Source organism: Microcebus murinus, chromosome 20 (genome assembly GCF_040939455.1).
Source record: "Microcebus murinus isolate Inina chromosome 20, M.murinus_Inina_mat1.0, whole genome shotgun sequence".
Classification (NCBI taxonomy): domain Eukaryota; kingdom Metazoa; phylum Chordata; class Mammalia; order Primates; family Cheirogaleidae; genus Microcebus; species Microcebus murinus.
In genome coordinates, this window is record NC_134123.1 from 17,431,748 (window position 1) to 17,455,222 (window position 23,475).

At 45.0% G+C, this 23,475-nt stretch overlaps 1 protein-coding gene across 2 annotated transcripts in view; it reads right to left on the minus strand.

Annotated features, from left to right (window-relative positions):
- Window positions 1–22,492, minus strand: part of CDH11 (cadherin 11) — a 147,825-nt gene extending 125,333 nt beyond the window's left edge. For both annotated transcript variants that reach the window (XM_020282838.2, XM_075995692.1), the window contains exon 1: window positions 22,286–22,492. The gene's annotated coding sequence lies outside the window, so the exon portion shown is untranslated. The remainder of the gene's footprint in view (window positions 1–22,285) is intronic.
- Window positions 22,493–23,475: the final 983 nt, after the last annotated feature.

Consider the following 23,475-nt stretch of genomic DNA (forward strand, 5'->3'; position numbering starts at 1 on the left):
GAGAACAGTGCACAGATAACTGCACCATAATAAATTCTGTATTGGAGGGTGCCTTGAATTCCTTCCCCCAAGGAGGGTGAACAATACAAGTGAAGACCTAGAGTAATTAAAAAATAAGGAAGGCCTAGGGAAGCCAAATATTAATTTATTCACCATCCATCTAGTCATCCATCCAACAATTCTGAGCACCTATGTGATAAGTGGGTTTTTGTTTTCTGTCTCAAGTCCACTATCAACCATACAGATGAACAGATGACTCAAGCTGGGTCCTTCAGAAAATTCCCTCAACATAGCAAATGGCTCTCAGAGATGAGCTGGTCACTCAGGCAAAGCAATCTCAGTTCTTCTTTGGAGTTTCCAGATAGAAAGGCAGAAAGATAGTTTTCTTGTTTTTTGTAAAATTGAAGCGCAAAATCTACATTTTAAGACTTCCAGTGGTCATTGTATCATTGCTTTTGTCACCTAGAGATAAACTCTCATTATCAATAAAGTATGAGGCCAATACATGACCAGAAGCAGTGATGAGTAGATGCAGATATGCACAGATGATGGAAATGTGGAAAAAAAGAGATCACAGGATTATCTAAATCCTTCATCCAATCTTGCCAGAAGGTAGATTGCAAATTATAAGGCCAAAAAGCCTCCTTCTTCCTTAAACTCTTTTGATCTAGGATGTATATAATCTGCTACCACTATATGTATTTGATCTAGGATATGCATAGTCTGCTACCACTATAACCCGCCTTGTGCCAAACATGGAGGAAGCAGGAGGAATATGACCTGCCACGCCATGGCCCTCATGAAGTTCACAGTCAAGTGCAAAAGAGCAAAGCCAAGGTGAGAGCTGAAGATCAGAGGGTTCTGTGCCAAGGAAGAAGGCAAAGGGAGCAGTGAGGAGAATAAGAACATATCTCAGAAGAGAAATGGTAAGGGCTGAACACATTGACAAAGGCGATAAAGTTAGAAAAAAATGGACATATTGTGAGAAATGTCAGAAATGAAGTGAACAGTAATTGGCAATGGTTTGGGCGCGAGGTCTCAAAGATAGGTCCTCCAAGGCTCTTGTCTGTTCATTTTCTCTGCTTGGAGAACTGGGTGGATGGCGCTGATATCACTGAAATGTGGAATGTAGGAAAATGATCCTATTTAAGGGTTTGCACAGTGAAGTCTGGGATGCAGCCTCAGGATGAGCTGGTGTTAGGATGGGGGCTGCTGGCATGAAATTTATGAATCATCCCAGGCAACAAGTGTAATACGAGGAGAGAGGATGCCTAGAAGAAAATATTAAGGAAGACAGCACTAAGCTTACTGACAAAGAGGAAAGGATGAGAGTAGTGGCCAACCAAGAAAACTGAAAAAAGAGTCCTGTTCTGAAGAAAGAGAAGGACCTCAAGGAAAACCTAAGAGACAGTGAATTTGAGGAAGCTGCAGTGGGCAGCCAGGAGCAGCCCTGCCATGGGTGGACCATCGCTATGTCTAATGCCCTCTGGTAAAGCAATGTCACGTCCTACTTACAGCTAATGCCTCTTATCAAAGGAGCAGCTCAGATTTAATCTAAATACCTCATCCTGACACATGCATTTAGTTGCTTCTTTATATATTGTCAAAGGTGAAAAATCCAAGAAAATTATTTCTCAAAGCCATGCCTCAAATATGTGTGGGCAATATTATTTTTTGTTTTTGGTACTTTCTATTATTTTTTTCTTACTTTTTTAAAATTTCAAAATATTAAGCAGGTACAAATGTTTTTGGTTACATGGATCACTTTTGTAATGCTTGAGTGGTGGCTATAAGTGTGTCCATCACTCAGACAGTGTTCAATGTACCCGTTAGTTAGGTTTTTGGCCATCCCTTCCTCCCCTCTCCCCCCTGCTTGATTTCCACTGTGTTTTATGTCCCTCTGTGCACATGTGTGCTCATTGGTTAGTTTCAATTTAAAAGGGAGTACATGTGGTGGTTTTTTTTGTTTTTGTTTTTTTTTCCCATTCTTTAGATACTTGGCTTAGGATAGTGGTCTCCAGTTACATCCAAATTGTCACAAAAGGCATGAATTGATCTTTTTTTAATGGGTGAGTGGTACTCTATGGTATACATATACCACATTTTGTCAATCCACTCATGTATTGATGGGCACTTGGGTTGATTCTACATCTTCGCAGTTGTGAATTGTCCTGTGATAAACATTTGTGTTCATGTGTCTTTTTGGTAAAATGACTTATCTTCTTTTAGGTAGATACCCAGTAGTGGGATTGCAGGATCAAATGGTAGGTACACTTTTAGTTTTTTGAGGAATCTCCATACTGTTTTCTGCAGAGGTTGTGCCAATTTGCCATTATGTGGGCTATATTCTTATGGGCATCACCTCAAAGCTCTTTTACTCAGGGGAACTATGTTCTAATGAATTTTCCATTCCAATCATTTACTTACACAAACTTGTTCTTCACATCCCTTGGCCTCTCAGAGCCCCGAGAGGTATATACACTCTCCTAATACATCGGTGCCCAGATGGACCTTCCTTCCCATAGAAACATCGGCCAACCCTGAGTAGAGATGGGCATGACCAAGTAGGTGACTGGGACCAGACGGGCGAGCCCCTGACCTCACCTGCAGAGCTGATCAAGTTCCTGTTCCCCACTGGGGCTCTGCTTCTATATCAGGGGACCCAACTCTCGGGACAGTTGTAGGGATTCTATGTCATCATTTATGAAAAATGTGAGCCATGACACTAATATCTTGCCCCTCTTCTCCTCCCTCCATCTATCCCTTCTTTTTTCCTTCTTTTTGTTGTTTTTTTTCTATTTTTCCTTCCTCCTCCATTCTTCCCTTTCTTCTTTCCTCCCTACTCATCACTTTGAGAGCCCCAATAATGGCAAATGGCATTACACCATTATCAGCACAGTCATCGTCCTCATTCTCATGAGTTCCTCAGCTGAGATGGGCAGAGCCAGTGACTTCCACCCAGAAAGGTCACAGCCACTTCCTGGCATATCCCATTGCCACGTTTTACTGATCACACTTACCACTACTGAAAATTATTTTTTATTCTTGCTTATTGTCTGTTCCCTCAAACTAAATATAAGATCCATAAGAGTAGGTACTATGTCTGCCTTGCCCCCCTAATGTCCCCAGCCTAGCTGACTTTCAGTGTGTATGATCTCTGCTCCATGATTGAGTGGATGGATGGACAGATGAACGGGTGGATGGATGGATGACATGGTTTTAGTCTAATGGCCTATTTTGTTTCAGGGACACCTTTACTCACAGCTATGATGACATATTACATTCGCACAATGTAAACGTGTATTCCTAACAGTGAAATTATTCTCAGGTTGCACAATGGAATTGAAAATGCCATACTTTCTCTTTGTTCTGCAAAGTGATCCTAGGTTCTCACCTCCAAAAGATACCTGAAGATCACAGCTAATATGACATTGAAGGAAACTTCTGACTCTGAGAATCAAAACTGTTGAGTTTAAATAAAAACAATTCTAAGTTGTTGTAAATAAAAAAAAAAAAATCTAAATTTTTAAAAAATACATCTTGAAACCCCACTCCTGCACTGTTTAGATTTCTATGTAGTAATAAACTCAAAATCTCACCCCAACTTGTCCCAGTGAGTCTACCAAGGACGGGAGTATGAAGAACTATTTCTGAGTGAGATCATGTATCTTGCAACCTGTCCATATACTCACCCTTCTACAGATGCACATAGCTCCCTCTTGGGATGGCTGTGAGGGAAACTGTCCCATTGGTGAAGCCCAGCAAATCCTGCCTTCCTTTATTCACACCCTAACACACTGACTCTGGCCTTGGCCATATGATTGTCTTTGGCTAAGGGGACATAGACGAGCTTGATGCAAACAGAGCCAGAAGAGCACTTGGACATTGAGATTTGTCCCTTTGAAACATATGCTTTTGGGATGTTTCTTCTCTAAAGCCACCCCCCCCATGCTATGCTGTAAGTCAAACTTAGCCCCATGAAGTATCCATATGGAGGAAACCCTGAGATTCCACTTTAGGTCCAGCTGATCTCCCAGCTGCCCTCCAGGCATTTTGGAAGAGGATTCTCCAACCCCAATCAAGCTACTCCACCAAATGCCACAAGGAACAGACATGAGCTATCCCCACTGACCTCTGCCTTAACTGCAGAATCCTAAACAAATAAATAGTTGCAGTTCTTGTAGATTGCTAGACAGCGATGGAGAGCCATAATACCTTGATGAATGTATTCAGTTTCAGTGTTTTTGGCTTTGTATCTACATCTTGAATTATTTAGTAGGGAACTAATTGTGTTCCCATAAACAGAGTGGGTGGAATCATGTCCTTTACTGCTTTTGTGTACCAAGCCCCGGTGTTTAGTACAAGGCTCCATACATAATGGGTGTCCAATAGCTGCTAACTGAATTATGACATAAATATCAATTTTCTTGCAGAGATGTAACGCACTGAAAGGAGAAAACAGGTGTGTCACGTAGCAAGAGAAGGAGCAAGAGAGCAGGGAAGAGGCGCCAGGCCCTTTTAAACAACCAGCTGTCATGTGAACTAAGAAAGTGAGAACCCAACTCATTATCTCCAAGAGGGCACCAAGCCATTCCTGAGGGATCTACCCGCATAACCCAAACACCTCCCAGCAGGCCCCACCCCCAACACTGGGGATCAAATTTCAACATGAAATCTGGAAGAACCAAACATCCAAACTTTATCACCACCCAAGTGGCCCAAGCCTCACTGCACACCTCCCTGCTGCTGCTATTTCTTGCAGCCCATTGAAACTCTCTCCAACCTTGACATGAATCTTATTTCTTTGATACACTCAGCCTTGGGAGCAGCTTGTTTTACTGAGTGATCACATATTCTTGGTTAGCTTTGGACCTTGCAACCCATCAGGAGCTTGCTTAGTATATAAATACATATTTTAAAAGATTGTATATGAAATGTGAATAAACACATCAGCACGTGAGTTCATGTCGGAGAAAGTGTCACAAATCCACTTAATGGCAGGTGTTAACAAAATGGTAATGTTAATATTATTATTGCTGCTTCATTATCATCATTGTCATCATCATCACGACTGTTAGTGGGGTTATAGTATTGGAGAAAGAGGCCTGGACAGAGAGATAAAATGTGTAAAATCTAAATTCAAGTTCTGCATCTTACTAGCTTGTACACTGATAAGCAGGTTACATAAGGTGAGTCTTATGTTTCCTGGTCTGAAAATTAAGGGTGGAAGTACAGGGATATTTTGACTTATGAAACCAGATAACAGGACAATGTTCCTAAGAGACTATGTCCCTCACCCATAGTAGTTTTAAAATAATTGCATAAATTGCTCCTTGAAAATTTGAGACCCACACTATCTATACAGTATCCACTAGCTGCGTGTGGCTATGGAACAATTAAAAGGTGCCCAGTCCCAGATGAGATGGGTTATAAGTGTAAAACACAGTCTATATTTTGAAGATGTGGTATGAAAAAACTATATGAAATATCACATCAATAATTTTATAATAATTATAAATTAATCACTGATGTGATAAGATGTGGTATTATGTTATAATATTTTTGAGGTATTGGCTTAAATGTATTTTAAAATCAATGTCACCTATTTCCTGTTTTACTCACATTTTGGCTTGTACTTATATTTTTATCAGCCAGCACTGGGTTAGATAGTTAGCCTGAAATTTCTATTTATAAACATATAAAAACCCAAAACAAAAGATTTGGTGGAAAAAATTGAGTTCTTATCCTCAGATCTATGCAAGTATGATTCATGCTAGGGAAGAAGGCATTATTTCTATCAATTTCTTTCCAAGGTAAAGCATGACACCTCCATAAGCAATGGAAAGTGAAGTCTCCTCCCTAAATCCAGGTGAGAGTTTGGCATGGAAGAAAAAAGTAATTGCTTTGTCAATGTTAGCAGAGGGAATGGAAAGCAGTAAGTGGGTTTGGAGTCACTAAACGTGGAGACAAATTCCACATTGTGACTCACTAGCCATTTAACCCAGAGTCAGATGAATAAACTAATGGAATCTCTACTTCCTGTCTACAGACCAGAAATACTAATCTACTTCTCACTCACAGGGTTACAGCTGGCATTTATTAAGTCCTCACTATGTACGTGGCTTTCTGTAGGTGCCTTTGCCATCCCAATGGTGCAGATGAGGAAACCAAAGCAAAAACCAAGCATGTGATATACACATAGCCACACAACCAAAAATCAAATCGGGGGCAGTGGAATCTGAACCTCTGTATCCAAACCCCTTTGACGCTTGAGCATTTTAATCACTGCTCTCTACTCAGATTATACTTTCCCTGCTGTTGTGGAAACGGAACGAGACAATGGATGTGAAGTACATACCAAGATCATCGAGGAAGGGTACTTATTTTCACTGTTGTAGTTGTGAAGGCATAACAGAGTATTGAGAGGATTTGAGATTTGAATTGTTCTGCGCCCCATTAGTTCAAAAGAAAGACCCCAAAAGATAAAGAAGACCATAAGTTGACTTTGCAAATTCTGATACATTAGTAGCGTCCTGGATCCTTGTAAGAATGAAGTGTTTTGGGGAAATATATTCAAAAGTTAACCTGTGAACTATGAAGCCAAAAATATTCTTGCCTCACTGATAATGAACAGCTTTAAAATCAGTTCTTGCATGCACAAGATAATAAGTATCTGAGATCTTCCCAGTTCTCCCCCAAATGACTGGATTTCTAGGCCCACTTTTGCATCACAAGCATCATATCAAAATATCTTTATTTAAGGTAAAGCATAAATTTCATAAAGATCGAACTAGTTATATATAAATAGGGTTTGTTTTGTTTTGTTTTGTTTTCTTGCAAGGGGCCCAGGAAGACACTGGGAATTAGGCAGAGGGTGAACCAAATATAGGAGACAGGAAATGGATGTTCCCAGCCAGGACGAGCCCACTGCCAGCAAAGTCTCTAAGAGGTCCCCAGGGGGTGTGACTGGGTCCAGCATACTGAATGGCCTGCATGGACACATTCCCCACAACACAGAGCAACAGCCACATCTTCCCAACTATCCAACCTGACACCTCTGCAACAGACATGATTACTTCTGACAAACTCATTTCTTGTTCCATTTGATATGAAAATTAAAGTTGGATTAGCACCATTTCTCACATTTGAGAGCATGTGAATGGCATCCTCAATGTCTCCGCCCTGAAAGGGGGTGTGACAATGCAAGTAAAGTCACTGTTTTCAAGATCTCTCTGCTTTGCATCCAAATCAGCCCTTCATGGGAAAGCAACCCTGTGGGCCAAGCTGATATAATCAACGTCACTTTCTCAGAAGCACACCATCTTCAGAGAAACATTTTAATCCAATCGTTTCCCATGCAAATGTAAAAAAGGAGACACAATACTAGAGATAGTATCAATATTCTTGACATTAAGCAAAGACAGGCAATTCTTGAAGAGTGATGCTATTTCCATGAATGTAATCAATTCGCATTCGTACCCATAAAGCTTTTCTCCCTTGCTTTGTTTTTACAGCTATTCATTTAAATGAGTTGGAGGACAGGTTCTAGGGGGCTCTTTGCCAGAACTGAGAAATAAGTTCTGAGGTTCCAAGAGCCTACCATCAATTTGATTTTCATTGTCCAAATAAAAATTTAAACCCCGAGAGCTGGGTTAGGAGAATAATACATGTATTTGCTGGGTCGAGCCAGATGATCAGAACCTCTTTTTGGACTTTTTAAACAAAGCTGGGTTGTTATTCTTCCCAATCCCTCCTGTGAGGAAGCAATTTTCCATTCTAATCCTCTTACTCTACAAAAAAAGGAAACCAGTCCAAACAAGAGAAGTGAGTTCCTTCTTGCCCATGGTGAGTTGGTTAAAAAACAAGGAATGGGTAGTTGGATAGATCCAGTGTTCTACAGATGAAAATGCACCAAGAATAGTAGAGCAGATAAAGAAATACAAAACACAGACACCTTGGTGGCCTTTGTCCCTTAGAACAAAATTTTGCCATGTTGGTGTTTGCCAGGCCATTTGTTCTGAAGGCCTAGCTAAGGATGCCAAATTTGCTACCTCTTTATGTCATTCTAAAATCCATTGCAGATTATTCTGTTATCTATTAGAAACCTTGATGGTTATTAATATGCAGCACAGCAGCTGGACTGCAACTCTCTCCTCCCATCATTTGCATGTAATGTACAAGCTCTTGATGCTGCATGACAGAAAGTAGACAGTGCCTATTGATGGACAAAAACTGAATGCATGCATCTTCTTTGAACAATCCCTAGAAAGACACTCTAAATCCTGTGTGTGAGATAAATTTCTGACATGACACCTTTGGTGGCATCTTCTCTTCATCTATGCCAGAGCTGGACAGGAACCAAAATTTCAGGAGAGAACATGGATCTCGGAAACACAACTTCTTTCAGCCTAACACAGCTTTTTAAATATTTAAGTTTCATGAGCACATCACAGAAAACATAACACTCTGTGTCATCTTTAAATAATTCTGGGAGGGGAGAACGCCAAGAATCCATCAATCTTGGGTGCAGTAGAAAAGTCACAGAAAAAGGTTTCCTGAATCCTTCAGGTCCTGAATTCAAATCCTTTGTCATTATATACCCTGCTATGTCAGGCTCCTGTTTATGGAATGGGAAAGATGAAATGTATAATCTATGGAAGGCCCAGTCCTAGGCATTCAATAAGCCCTTCACAAGTATCCGTGGACAATTAGTAAGTCCCATGAACCTACTCCTGTTAGTATCTTAAGTATGCCTCCCAGTAACAGAGTAATGAAGAACATGTGATTTATTTGTTGAAATTCCTGCTCATTCACTTACTAACTGTGTAACACTGGGAAAAGTTGCCCAGCTATCCTTTGTCTTGGTTTCTATATTTTACAAATGGGGATAATTATAGCTTCTACCTCATTGAGGTTGTACACAAGATGGACTGAGATAATTCACAGAAAGTGCTGAGCACCGTGTGTGCATGAAGGCAATGCTCTGGACACATCAGCTATTCTAATAATGCTTCCACCCTAGTGCTGGCTTCATCATCTCCACCGTAATTCCCTCCCTGCTGGTTTCTCTGTTTAGGGTTCCTGTCTCTTTCTACCAGTTCTTCTCCATGTTTTCCAGAAATCACTGAACAAAAGCATTGAACACATCACTCCCTTGCTCCAAACGCTTCAAAAGTTTCCTAGGACCAAGGGAACAAAGTCCCAAGTCCCAAATTCAGAATGCAAGGTGCTCCTTACACCAGTGTTCTAAAATGATGGCCCGTCATCACCCACAGGCATGCACTCTGCTCAGAAAAACCCAATCTGCGCACTCACAGCCAGGTGTGCTTGTCTGCCTGGCTCCTTCTCCAGAAAGCTGAGAGGCAGTGGTCAGAGAGCACCCTGCCAAGTGATTTGTGGAAGAAGATTTGTGAGCCAGACCATTTCAGAGCTGGAAAGGACCCAAAAGGCCACTTTACAGATGAGGAAACTGAGGTTAATTGGCTTTCCCGAGGACACACAGCTATTTGTCAGCAATGCCAGCACTTTGCTAGCTGATCTGCCTAGAGGGAGGGAACCACAGGGCAGCCTATTAGGGAAAATTTGTCAGCAATTGGCCACAAACTTGCTGACAGGTGATCTTTCTCCATCTGTGAGAAATGAGACAGGAGCTATGTGCCCAACAAGAAAAAGACACAAGGCGTGCCTCTCTGGCTTGCGATACGGGGCACACGGGAGTCGGGGTGACGGGGTGGGGGCAGCTGAAATGATACCGCATGATCCAGTCCATCCCTCACTTCAAAGATGCAGCTTCTCAGTCTGCATTAGCCTCCCGACTAATGCTCCCAAATGCACTCCTGAGATTTGCTGAAGTTGAAGATTCTCTGTGATGTTTGCAGTAGGAACGGTGATGAATAAAACACAAGAATCACCAATGCATTACTCAGGAGGCGAGTTTGCCCAGCTCTGACTGCTAAATTGCAATTTCTACTCCAAGATGATACTACTAATAGTGATGCTTCATTTAGATACTTTTTTGGGTTCGCAAAAAATCGTAACAAAAACGAAAACTGTATCTTATCCTACAGCTGTGTATATAAAGCATAGAGTGGAGTAAGGTAACTGGAGACCAACCTCCCTTTACCACTGGGACATTTGATGGCAAAGCGTTGTGAATTGGAACTGTTTGCATCAATGAACACTGATTGTCAATTTGACTTTGGAACTTAAATATGGCTTTTCTGCTATTATCAAACAAATATTTTTTAAAGCCTTTAAATATGCGGCTTTCATAAGTAGACAACAGAAAGCTGACAGCTACTGATATCATCTTAAGATGCCCAGACAGCCTCACCTATGTTTAGTGAGTCATCCTTGCTTGGTGGTCTGGATCTGCCTCCCTGGTGACCAAGCAGGGAGTTTCACATAGAAATTGAAATGCATGACTCCAAGAGTCCTGTGCAGTTCAGTGACAACTGGGTCGAGTTTGGACGAGGAGCTCTATCAGCCACAAAATCAAAGCTTTTACATGGTCAATTCCCTGGCCCATTGTACAGGCTACCAGTCTCAGAAGCTCTGAGACCCTGTGTTTTCCCTGCACCCTTTACTCCCAGGAAGGGTGAGGCAGATTCCTTTCAAAGGTAGTCAGGAAAACTGTCCTAGGGTGGTATGATGGTATGAGACCAACTCCAGAGAAAGTTTTACCTGCGTAAAACTGTGTGTGTCCCTGGTGACCAGACTCACCCATCTATATGCACGGACAATTTTCCTCTGTTTGCCTAATACATGGAATACAAGAGACCCTACTGCTAAGAGGCTGTGCAGACTGTCCTTTCTAGAAGCTGAGATGTGACTTGGGGCCACTTGTCCATTCTTAGAGGGGGCCTCTTTCATGCACCCCTCAATGCTGAGAGTTCCTCTGTATTCCAGCTTTGGGGATTTTTGCACTGGCTCCATGGCTAGAATCCATGCACAACTTTCTCACACAACCTGCTGTGTCCCTTGCAAGAGAGCATTTGCCTAGCTGTTACACTGCCTGCCATAGCTGCCACAGTGAATGAAGTGCCACTTCATTCACTGTGCTATGTTACTAGGCTTCTGCCCAGGTCCTGACACCTGCCCAATTCTTGCTCAACCCAAATTAAACTATTCAGTGTTTAATAAAAGCTCCTTCTGCCCCAACCTCACATCCTATCTGACAATTAACACTCTACTCAGCCTAAAGAGGAATGCAAAACACAGCAGATATGGTTCCTCATAATAGTCTTGCAAGGATATGTTGGGAAATGAAGCATTTGGGGTTTCTTAGTTGACAGCAACAGAAACAGACTCTGGGCAGCCCAGTTGCCCTGTTGCAGGAAGACTAGAGAAGCAGGCTCAGAAAACTGCCAAGAACCTAGAAACCTGAGCAGTCAGAACCACAGACCAGATCTTGCCTTGGAACCAGGAGGGTGATGAAGGCACCATGATCATCCCTGCTGGACATGGGTGGCTACAAAGTTATTTTGCCACTTCTGTGATCCCGGGAAATCTGATGTCGTACAGCCACTGCTACAATAACCAGAACGAATTCTCCAGGTCAATGATCACCGATACGTGTGTGTGTGTGTGTGTGTGTGTAAGACAAAGAATCCAAATGGAAAACACTGGGGACTGGGTGCTGAGTTGGTATTCCAGCTTCCAGGAAAGTCAGGGAACTAGCTCTCTAGCTCTGGAGTAAAAGAAAGCTCTTATTTCTACAGAGAGTCTTATTAGGATCAATCCCTTAACACAGGAAGGTGGTTCTGAGGCCATGAAGCCAAACAAACAGGCAAACAAAATAACAGATAGGCACTACATAGAATGAGGAACAAGTAGAATGCTGTCTTCCTGGGTACCAAAACACTCAAATAGAAGTATCCTGTGTGGTTTACCAAGAGGCTCTGTCCCTGCTTCACCTGCTATATCTTTGTTCTATTTTACCAGGCAAGGCTGGTGACTGAGTAAACAACCCATAGCATGAGACCAGGAGGAAAGACGTATATGCTGAATAACAGACTAAAGATCTAAATGTTAACATGTTTCAACAGACTGGACCAATGGACTGAACCTAACAAAATGAAATGTTAACAGTGATAATAATAACAGCAACCCCATTTCATGCCCTGTTTTAAGCAGTTTTATATATTCGTGTCATTTAATATCAGAGCTTCCCTATAACACAGCTACTGATATTAACCTCAGTGCAATGGGGAAATTGAAAAACAGATAAAGAGACTTCCACAGACGGTCAGTGGCAGGGCCAAGCTCTGCAGCCAGGCATCCTTGACTCCGGAGCCTGTGCTCCCACCACCGAAGGTGACTTATCATGTCTGTGTGCACGGGGACAGGTGGGGAAATGTGGCTTAACAGCAGCACGTAAGGAAAAACAAATAAACAAATAAACTGTGGAGCATAAGTCCTCTGGGTGATGTGGCTGGCAATAAAAGCTAATGTAATGTAGCCTCAGGCTGCAATAAAAGAAGTGTGTAGAAGGGAGTTGATAATCTAGAGTCTAGCTGCCTAGATTTCTGTCTTCAGTCCTTTCCTCTAAGGACTGCTGGAGAAAAAAAAAAAAATGAATGGGGCGTTTAATCTGGAGATGTTAAGACTGGAGGGAAGGCATCTTGGAAAACAATTTAAGTGTTGAATAATTGCAATGTGGAGGGAGAATGACATCTATTCTGCATGGCACTGAAGGCTGTATCAAAGAACATAAGCTTTGGGGAGTTAGTCTGTGTCAACTTAGGGAAGCATTTTGAAGGTTCCCAAAGTCTCAGTGATTTGCATAAGGAAGTAATGAAGTCCATATCACTAGTGAGGATACAAGGCAAAGATTCAAGCACCTGGCGGCAGAGTTTGTTGGCCTAGGTGGCCTCTGGGGTTTCTCTGTACCATACAGGAGCAGAATTCTGTTATTTCTTCCCCAGACCATCCTTGATCACTAAACTGGATGTGACTTCTCCTTCCTATGGCCCAATTTAATACTTCCTTTGTAGTAATTACTGTACACATCTCCAGTTTTTAATCGACAGACCTAGTATTGTCTGTACTGTTAATATTGTAAGCTCTCTGAAGGAAAGCTCTTGTGATTTGACCATTTCCGTGTCCCCAACCCAGGACCTTCCTTACTTAAATGACAAAGAAATGGGCTTGAAATAAATTTCAAACCCAAACCTGCCAAAGGGCCTTGTGGAGGCTCAAGGACAGGAAGAGAAGGACACCATTCTTAACTCTGTTTTCTGTGGGACCTGGGAATGGAGATATTAATAGGAGGTGACTCAGAAGTAAGACAGAACTGAAGACCAGGGTCAAATGGTACCTTTTGCAAAATACTGTCAGACCGCTTATCAAATAACACCTGACTGACCATGAACTTCCAAAAAAGAGATTCATGTAAAGCCTCATATTTCGGTCTCACAATTTAACTGCCCAAGAACATAACAGGGTGTAGCTTATATAAATACCTGAATTAATTGTATATTTAAAAAGAAATTAGGGCTGGGCATGGTGGCTCAAGCCAGTAATCCCAGAAGTTTGGGAGGCTGAGACAGGAGTATCGCTTGAGGCCAGGAGTTTGAGACCAGCCTGAGCAACATAATGAGACCCCCACGTCTAAAAAAAGTAAAAATAAAAAATCAGCCAGCTGTGAGGGTGCACACCTGTACTCCTGGTTACTTGGGAGGCTGAGGCCGGAGGATCGCTTGAGCCCAGAGTCAAGGTTGCAGTTGAGCTATGACAACACCACTGCACTCCAGCCAGGGTGACAAAGTGAAATTAAAATAATAATAATAATAATAAATTTAAAAGGAATCAGACTCACATTTGTCTACTAAAAAAATAATTCATTTTTAAAAAATTACTTTTGTTTGTAGATAAAAGAGCTTGGGTTAAGAACCACAAAAACTCAGTTCTATTCCAACCGCCCTTAAGGTCTGTGATCTTGGACAAGTCATGGTTCTTCTCTGGGTTCCTGGGCCCTCATCTCTCCATGAAGGATGAATGGAACAGCCAAAGATTCAGTTGATGGCTTCACACGTCTGATTCCTGACAGTTCTAGTTGGCAAAATGGAACCCTGAGTCCTCCTTAAAGGGTGGACTGGATCCAGCTGCTCCATGTGGTTGGACTCTCTGCAATAGGGAACTGGATTTAAGATGCCACGTGTTAAAAGGGGCAGTGAAAAAATGGAATGGAAACAGATGGGAGGGATGAGAATGGCGATCGGTCTGGAAATTGTTATCTCATCAGACAGACTAGCTGAAGCCCTGCGTGGAAGGAGCAGCCTGACACAGGGGCTAAGCTTTGGCGTCTGACACCCAGGTCTGAATCCCAGCTTTGCCAATTACCACCTGTGGAACACTGGGAATGTCTGCTTTCCCCCCGTAAGATGCTAGCCATGATATTACTTGCTCCTAGGGTCAATATGGATAAGCCCCATTATACAGAATGTTCTCAGCACAGTGCCTGAAGCCAGCTAAGTGCTCAATAAATGCTACAGTTTAACTATTATCACATGCCAGCTTTCCAATACTTGTAGGGCTTTCAGGAAGAGGAAAAGGTGATGGGAGAAAGTTATCAAAAAAAAGGGTACTTTATTCCTCCTTCATTGAAATGGAGCATTTTAATGAACAGAGTTAATGAATCACCAGTTCGCCTCCTGGGTTCCCTGTGAGGTAGTTAGCAGGCTGTCATCAGGACACGTAAGAAGCTGTAGGATTATTGGCAAAACAGAAACCTGCTGAGAAGGGAGTTAGATCAGAGGATCTCGGAAGCCCCTTTTATGGATGAGATCTGGGACATGGCAGGGACACAGGGTGAAGCAGTCAGAGCAGCTCCTCTGTGCCCAGAGCGAAGGGGGCCCACGGTAGAGACAGCATCCAGCAGCAGCAAGCTTCTGAGCATCGGGAGTCAGAGCAGGTTTGGGAAGCCAGATTTCCTTCTCCCCAGCCTCATGAGCTTAGACAAGCCTCTCGAATTCTCCTTGGGAGTCATTACCCCGTTTGTAAAGTGGAGATCATACTAGCCCCCTCCTGGATGGTTGTAGAGAAGAAATGGTTGTATAGAATAAATGAGTATCGGGTGGAGCACGCCGCACACATAGGACGTCAGAAGGTTGGTGCTCTCCCCTTCCCTTCCCCAGGCGAACCCACACAGGTCTCCCCTTTCCTCGCAAGGCACGGGCAGGAGGCAACGCCAGGCAGGGGCAGAGACAGACAACACAAGAGGGTCGCAGATGGGAAACAGCAGGACAACCTGGAAGGTCCCCGAGCCTTGGAAAGCCCAGACCGGCTGTGATGCCAGGAATGCAAACAGTTGGAAACCATTAAGGGCCACGAGAGGGTGAGGGCTCCCGTTATTCTTAACAGGACACCAAATCACCGTGCTTCTGCCCGAGCCTGTGCAAGACAGAAGCCCACGCAAGGTAGGACGAGGGGTTCTTCAGCTGCAGTCTCAGCGTGAGTTAAAATCGTCACTGCTCAAACCCCTGAAAAATCCCAAACTACAGTTACCTAAAAAACAAACAGGAATGGTCTTGAAATTGAAGACGATATATCAAGAGACTAATTATCTTTTGAGCTCGTCTGGAATAGCAACGAGCCCCTTTTAAACGAAAGCAAACCCGTGATGGATATCTCAACACGGCATGCTTAGCAAACTTTCCCAGTACGATATTACTTCAGGGTAACTTATCACAGCAACCCATATGTGAAACAAACAGAGGGGAAAAAAACACAAAGGTAGGAAGGAGGCAGGCACTTTTCAAAAGCGGTAATTCTCTCTAAAATCTCAAATCTCAACTGCCTAATGAATATTTTAAATGGAAGGAGGGATGGATTACTTAAACTCATGGAATCATTCAAAAAAGGGCAAGGCAGGCAACTAATAAACAATCCATCACGAATTGGGAGAGGCCTCAATCTAAAGCAAATGTTCAGTGCAGGATTTCTGGCCTAAGAATTATAAGGAGGTTCTGCTACCTGTCACCGTTAGTCTATAAAACTAATCCCAGGCCTCTTTCAGACAGAGCAAGTAGCAGCAGCGTATATTGCGGGCTCATTATGAGCCAGACCTTGCACTAAATTCTCATGTTATCTTCGTGATAACATCCTAAGACACAGACATTATTATTAGGTCTATTGTTACAGAAGTGGCATCTGAGTTTTAGGTTACAGAGCTCATTACTGGTCGCAGCTTAAACTGCTGGCTGACCAGACACCAAGGTGAGGCAAGTGAAGCTCTCTCCTTGGGTACAAAACATAAGGTGATGCCCCCAAACTCAGTCATGGAGATAAAAGTAATTTAGTGCAATATTTTAAAATTCCAGATTAGTGGGGGGAAAAAAATAACTATGACGAGCAAAAATCAAAATTTTCATTGAAGACAAGATCCAACTCTGCACTTGCATGCCTTGGCCTCACGCCCGTCACCCTCATCCTTGGCCCTGCTGCTGAGTGATGCTGCCTCTGAGTTTGAATAGTGGGTCCAAGCCTCCTCGGGGATGATGGAAAGAAGCCTGAACATTCCAGGATGTGTTTGTGGGCAACACATGCCCAGGGATCCACAGCAGGGGTGGGTACGCAGTAATCTGATCAGCTATGCCCACCCTTGCTTCCTCCACGCTTGCTCTTGCTGAGTAGAATAAAACAGTATTGATAGCAGGGACTCTACCCTGAATTCGTACTTTTCGCTCTCACTGGCGGAGCCTAATGAAGGCTGAAATGAGATCTCTGTGTGTCTTAAACTAAGAACAGGGAGGAGCCTCCCCTACCATTCTTCCAGGTCCAAAGCCTGCCCGAGGCCATTCTCTTCAAGAGAACTCAACGTGGAAAGGTAACTTTAATTTGTGAAAATCATTACAGTGCAGGGAACCATGTCAGGGGAATTTCTGGCAAATAAGAGGGCTTGGTGGAAGTGGTAAAGGCTTTTCTTCACTTGTAGCAACTAGGAAAATTGAAGAATAAAGTCCCGCTCATTCACAAATATTGTTTGAGGAGTACTTGGAGAGCTTGGCCACTGTTTCCTGTTGCCTAGAAAGCTGTTTGTACCAGCTTCCTGGATTCAGCGATTCAAATGGCCTAAATGAAGACTAAGAGAGAGACAGGGAGGGAGAGAGAAAGGAGAGAGACACACAGACAGGCAGAGACCGACAGACAGACAGGGAGACAAGTATTTGGCTTTCATGAAAAATAGCATCTTTACTTTCTCTCATGCTCCCTTTAGTTTCTTTCCTTTTTTTTCTCCTCTTCTCTCTTACATTCCCATCTCACTTAATATCCTGATGTATCAGATTCTCTCCTTGAGCAGAGCAGAAACCTTGGCCATCCAAACTATGAGATCAGTAAGAATCCCAGAACTCTCCAACTGTTTGATGACTAATGAAATTTTGCCTTTTGCCTCCAGTTCTAACAAATGTGCATCATTCACAAGCACTTAGAATTTAAAATTGCCTTTTTTTTTTGAGTTAATAAACTGTCCAGTGGTAAGTGAGCATCAGTTTACAAAACACTTTGTCTTACTTTCCACTGAGTTACTTAATACTCCCTCCCACAATCCATTTGCATTGATTCCTTCTTCATCAACTGTCTCCGAATTCCAACACAGCTCAGAGCTGCAGAGAATTCCATTGCTGATTCACCAGGGAGGCAGTTGTACTCGGTGAAAAAAAAAAAAAAAATACAAATAAGTATCCACTTAAGACGGTACTTATTTTTTAATAGAGCTTTCCTCTTAATTATAATATAGCATTAGGGTTTTTTTTTTTTCATTCTCCTTCTGAACTTTCATAACGACACTATCAAAAAGTAACAAATATAAATTTGTGCGGCCTGAAATATGCAATTTAATCATAAGCTGTAATTTCCATATCACTGAGAAAGAAAGAAAAAATCAAATGATTAAACTCCGGTGCATGAGGACCAACCTTGAATTAAATTTTACTCTCTGCTCAAGTTAGTTTTTTTATGCAGCAATGTCAAGAATGTTCAAAGGTAATAGTAAAACAGCCACGGTTAGATTAAAAGTCTATGCCCAAAGTGTTTACTGAAGATCAAACTCTTCGTTTTTTTGCAAACTAGAAATGTCTTGCAGACATCTTCAAAACCTCTTTGGAAGGACAGGCAATGATATCACTGTCGTCACACTAATATTACTCTGTTGTCTCTGTTCCATTCCTTCCCCCTCGGAATCAGAAATGATGATCTTTCTGCCAGAAAAAAAAAAATCCAGAAAATCCTCCCAGATCAGTGTCTCAGTGAGAACTGACCTTGTTTATTTTGCAGCCCAGCCCCCACCCAGGCTCCTGCTCAGACAGTCTCAAGTCACAAGAGTTCCCAACTTCCTAGTCAACTCCAAGGTGGGAAGACAGAGTCTGAAGGTAACGGGATCCACCCACTAGAAAGATGTTAATCCTGACAAACTGCTCAAGCGGTAGCCTGAACCACAGCTAGATTGAATTCGGTCTCTCCCGAGAGGGGCGGACAAGGCTGGCAGTTAACAAAACCGCTTTTCATGACGCCCTCAAAAGCAGATGGGCCCGTGCAGGAAGTTGGAGAAGGCCGCCATTGCCCTCTAGTGGCCAGAAGTGCAATCTTCCGCGAAGGAGTCCATTTCCAGAGATGCACAAGGCTCTTAATGTCAGGGTAAAATTATAGCAGAGAGATGTCTAATTACGCTCAAGTGTTGTGTTTTTTTTTTCTTTTAGCCCTTCTGCTTATAGAGGAAGCTGTGGATGGCTATCATGGCAATCCTCATGGAACGGCTCATTCCTACTACTCCAATTGATCCACTGGGAGGTGTCCAATTTTCTCCAGGTTTATAATTTTTTCTCTTTAACAGACCTGTTGATGTTTTTCCCTTGATCAATTAAATAACAAATTTCTACAGCCCAAAGATCTTTATATATTCAGAACTGTTAACTCTGAATTGAAAATGTTGCCAACCAACCCAAAATTCTTGGTAAATGTGGAATGTGGATTCTTGACAAATTAGGTAACTTTTTATGAAACAGCAGCCAATTTCCAAGGAGGAAAATCTTCCCAAACACATCTCAATCCCTTAAATCATTGGCTATTGAATTTACACAGTGCTCACATTTTCTAAGAAAGAAAAAAAAAAACCTTGGAAATTCATAGTCATTCTGCAAATTTGATAGTTCAAGAAAAAAGGGTTGCTCGTTTGCTACCTACTTTCAAACACTATAGGACCACTGTTTCATTACTATTATTGGATGATTAAGAATGCCTACGATCAGAGTGAAAAAATCAGTATTGAAAACGAACTCAAATGAAATTATGCTCCTTAAACATCTACCAACATAAATGTATTGAGAATGAAGATTTGCAGAGCTTGTTTAGAGGGTTCGGAAAAATAGATTCGAATGTAATACATCAAAGTTTATCAACTTCATAAGTCACAGGCATCCACAGGCAAGACTCCAAGAGGCACCATGGTCATGAGAGTGCAGCTTTGGCATTGTAAATCAGGCCATGAGGTCAAAGTCATGGCGTTTCCCAACTATGAGGGTCCCCAAACCAGAATCTTTACAAAGCAGCCATGTAATTCCATTCAAAGCAGAAGAAAAAAACATGAATTATGAAGACAAGTACATTAAAAGAGCATGAAATTGATCTGCATTTCCCCAAATCATGGCTTGGGCTCTCCAAGTCTACCCCCCCCCCAAAATAAACAATCAAACATACACAGCCACAGCCGCCACTGCAAAGAGGAAAACTGAATTCTAGGTCATAAAAAAACAGAGTCGTAACTTTTTTCCTTAATTTTCAAATTAACAAAAGATTGCATCTTAATTGAAAATAGAATTTAGGTTTCTAGTAATTTTACTGTCTAGTGTTCTGATAAGAATGCAGAACATAATGAAAGTTCTGAAGTGCTATCAAGATGGTCCAGCGCTTCCATTAGAACTATTTTAAAAAGCCTATTTTTTTCAGTAAGCAATAAGCAGCAGTTTGAGTAAATCTACATGTCTGGGCCCCACCAGATTATCCCATCCCCATCCTTTCAGTGTATTTTCTTCATTTCCCCCTCCCCCAGAGGTGGAAAGGGTGGTTTCTTTTTTCCAAACAATGTAATAAAATGACCAGTTTATGCAGACTCTGGAATAACTAAAAGGATAGTCATAATTATCAGGAATAACAAAGCATGGCTGCAAGACATTTTAAAGGAATAATTAGCAAAGTCTCTAAAGCAAGTTGTAAAGATAATTCCCACTCAAGCAAAGTTTCCTGGCCTCTCAAAAGCCTTTCCCTGGTCTCTAGTGGGAAGTACTCACGTTCCTTTGTGCTAGGCAGGGTTTCAGTTTTGCACAGAGGTTCCAATTCCAGGGCCAACTGGCCAACTCTAAAACTTGGAATGGTGCTTACATTTCAGGAACTTTAGTGGCTGCGGCCTCAGAGAGTCTCTGGTATTGGCCACAACTCTGTCCCTTTGTTTTGTAACTTTTATTCCTTTGTCCTGCTAGAGAAAGACCAGGCTCCCTGCATCTGGGGTTGGGCAGTAAGTACCTCTGTGTTCTGACGTCTGCACCTCCGTATTTGTAGGAAAAATAATTCCAGGATTAATGAAACGTAGGTCGGCCCCTTGTGTTCCCCTCTCCTCCCACCGTTATTAGGCTCTAGCGCTCCGAGCCCGGCCTGGCAAACGTGCCGATGCGATGCTACAGGATCCTCGCTCCTGAGAACACATCTGCATCCCCGTCCCCGGGAAATCCGGACACCCCGCAAAACCATCCATGTCTGCTGCAAGCCCAAGTGATAAGGCAATTGATCCACCCTCTCGCCAGATTAATTATCCTGGCTTCCCGGTGATTAAACCGAAAACTTACTGCCTCCTATTAAACAGGCAGGAACGATTTTAAGAAGGAAACAAGAAAAGATTTCACAGCCATCTAAACAAGATTTCTTTAGGGGGAAACCAAGGGGAAGACTTTAGGCAAATCTATACCTTCCTGCAGCAGGGTTTCAGCAACCACCCACCCCCTGACTCCCACCCCTTAGGGACGACCGGCCGTCATGCAGGGATGGTATTAAATAATTAAAAGATGCAAATTCTTAATAGCAGCGTGATGGCCCGTGCAATTCCTGCTGCATTGCCGGCAAAAGCAACAGGGCTTCTTCTAGCATCTACAAAACCTTTCACCCGGGAGAGAGAGGCGCGTGCAGCCCCCGGCGAAAGCTGGGCCTTGGCAAGAAAGGGACAGGGATGCCGGACCCGCAGGCGCCCCCCCCCCACCCCACTTTCTCTGGGGACTCTGCTTCCTGGCGCGAGGCGGGCCGAGGCGGGCCCTTCTGCAGCTCCGCCGGGTAGGGGCCAGGGGGTTGGGGGGAAGGAACCTCGCCTGCCCGCCCTCCCCATCCGGCCGGCTTCTCCGCGCTTCCCACCGCCCGGCTCGCGTTGCGGGGCAAAGCGCAAGGAGGGAGGCCGAGCGTGCCGGGAACCGGAGAAGCTAGGCGCGCTCCGAAAGGAGGCGCAGGTTTCGGGGGAGGTTTGGTTCGCAAAGTTAACGTTGACCCTGGCAGCTTTCCTGCCGAGCGCTAGCCAGAGCCGAGCCCGAGCCTGAGCCGCTCACAGACCTGCCCCTGCTCTCGGGGGAAGCCCACGGGCGGACGCCGGAGCCCCCGGGGAGACTCTGGCTGGAGGGCTGGAGCGCGCACCGCAGTCGGCGGCCGCAAACCCACGCGATTAAAGTGCGGGGAAAAGCCTCCCCGAGCTTGCTTCCTTCTGTTTCCCGGGGCTTCCCCGGCAGTCTCGACTGGAAGCACTAAGCCCCGGGGAGCGATCGGCTGGGATCCAGGAGGCAGGGGTAAGAACCCTGCAGAGAGCGGTCGTGTCGCCGCTTTCGGGAAGAGGCGCAGCGAGGGCGGGCGGGCGGGCACCGGGCCGGGGGAGACTTTCCCCCCGAGACATGACCAGGGGGCAGCCGGTGTTTCCTGAGCTCAGCTTTGCAGCCTCTTGCCCCAGCTGGGTACAAACCCCTCTTCCTTGGCCACGGTGCAGACCCCAGAGGAGGCCGGAGCCGGGGAGAGTGGAGGAGCGCACATCTGGCGCCTCTGCCCCTGCGCTGCCCGCGCCCGCAGCTGGCTCCCTTCTCCCTTTCCGATTTTTAAACAAACCTCTCCCCCTCCCTTTCTGCTTTGCATTAGTGAAGCCTTCTGGAGTCAGACAGAAAGCCCCCCCCCCCCCGCCCCATTCTCTCCAAGAGAAAAGCCTTCCCCCACACTCCAAGAAGCCCCAACCCAGCGAGAGGAAGAAGGGACTGGTGGCGCGCCTCACCTGGGGCCCTTGCGGGTGGACGCGACCTCCCGGCCGGCCGTCCCTGGCGCAAGGCGAGCGCAGCAGTGTCAGCCCCGGCCCCAGTCCGGATCCCATTCACAAGTCAGCGGCGGCTGCGAGCGGCCCCCGCGGCATCTGCTCCTCGGCCCGCGACGCTCCCCTCGGCTGGCGGCGGCCGCGGAATGAGCCGCTGAGCGCGCTAGTGGCAGGAATGAGAAACCGGGGGGAGGTGGCGGGCGGGCGGGCGGGCGGGGGGGGGGAGGAGGGAGGCCGCCACTGGGAGGGAAGGAGAGGGCGGGGGGCGGAGAGGAGCCGAGGCTGCGAGACGCAGCGAGATGGGCCTTGCAGAGGCTGCGGGGGCCGACCCCGTCCGCGCCCCTCCCCCCAGGGGCCCGAGAGATGCCAACCGCTGGATTCCTGGCCTCCCCTCCCGCCCCGGGTCGCAGCGTTCCGACTCCCTTGGGGCTCAGACGGAGTCTGGAGCGACTGAAGTTGGGCTCCGGGGACGCACAGCCAATCAGGGAGGGCGGCGGGGGGGAAAGCTGGAGAGGGTCTGGGAACCCCCATTTTCTTCCTTCCTCCAAATTCGCTCCGGCTAGTCGTGCTGGGCCCTCGCCTGGCCAGCCCGGATGGTGGGGTGGAGGAAGGCATCGCCCAAGTGGGGGAAGCAATCGAGAATTAAGGAGCCCATTCTACTCTTTTTCATTCGCTGTACCCCTACACCTTCCCAAAATCTCTCCACGGTGACAGCTCCGACCCAGTCCCCCAAACCTCCAAGCCCCCAACCCCGATCCCTTGCAAACTCTGCTTATGGCTAGGTGTGGAGCGGGGGCGAGGGACACTTCGGACTTGGGAAGACCCAGTCTCTGTTCTCTGCCAGCTTTTCTGCCCCCGGCCCGCAATGCTTCCGAGAGGGGGTCTCGGGAGCGCTTCTCCAGGGTCGGGCTGGAACCGCAACCCCCCAAGTGCCCCAGCCCTGCCCCAACCAGGTATCAGTGGCCCGCAGGTAGTGTCACTTGTTGCCTCCCCCTCTCTGCAGTCCCAGCACGGCCCTGTGGAGTGTGCAGATCGGCGGGCGGGAGGGCCTAACGGGGTGCAGTGCCCGTGTCCTTCCTCCGTCCTCCCTCTAGCCCTCACCGAGGACCCGCACCCGGGCTCGCTTCCTGCCCTCGCTCGCGGAGGCGCGGTGA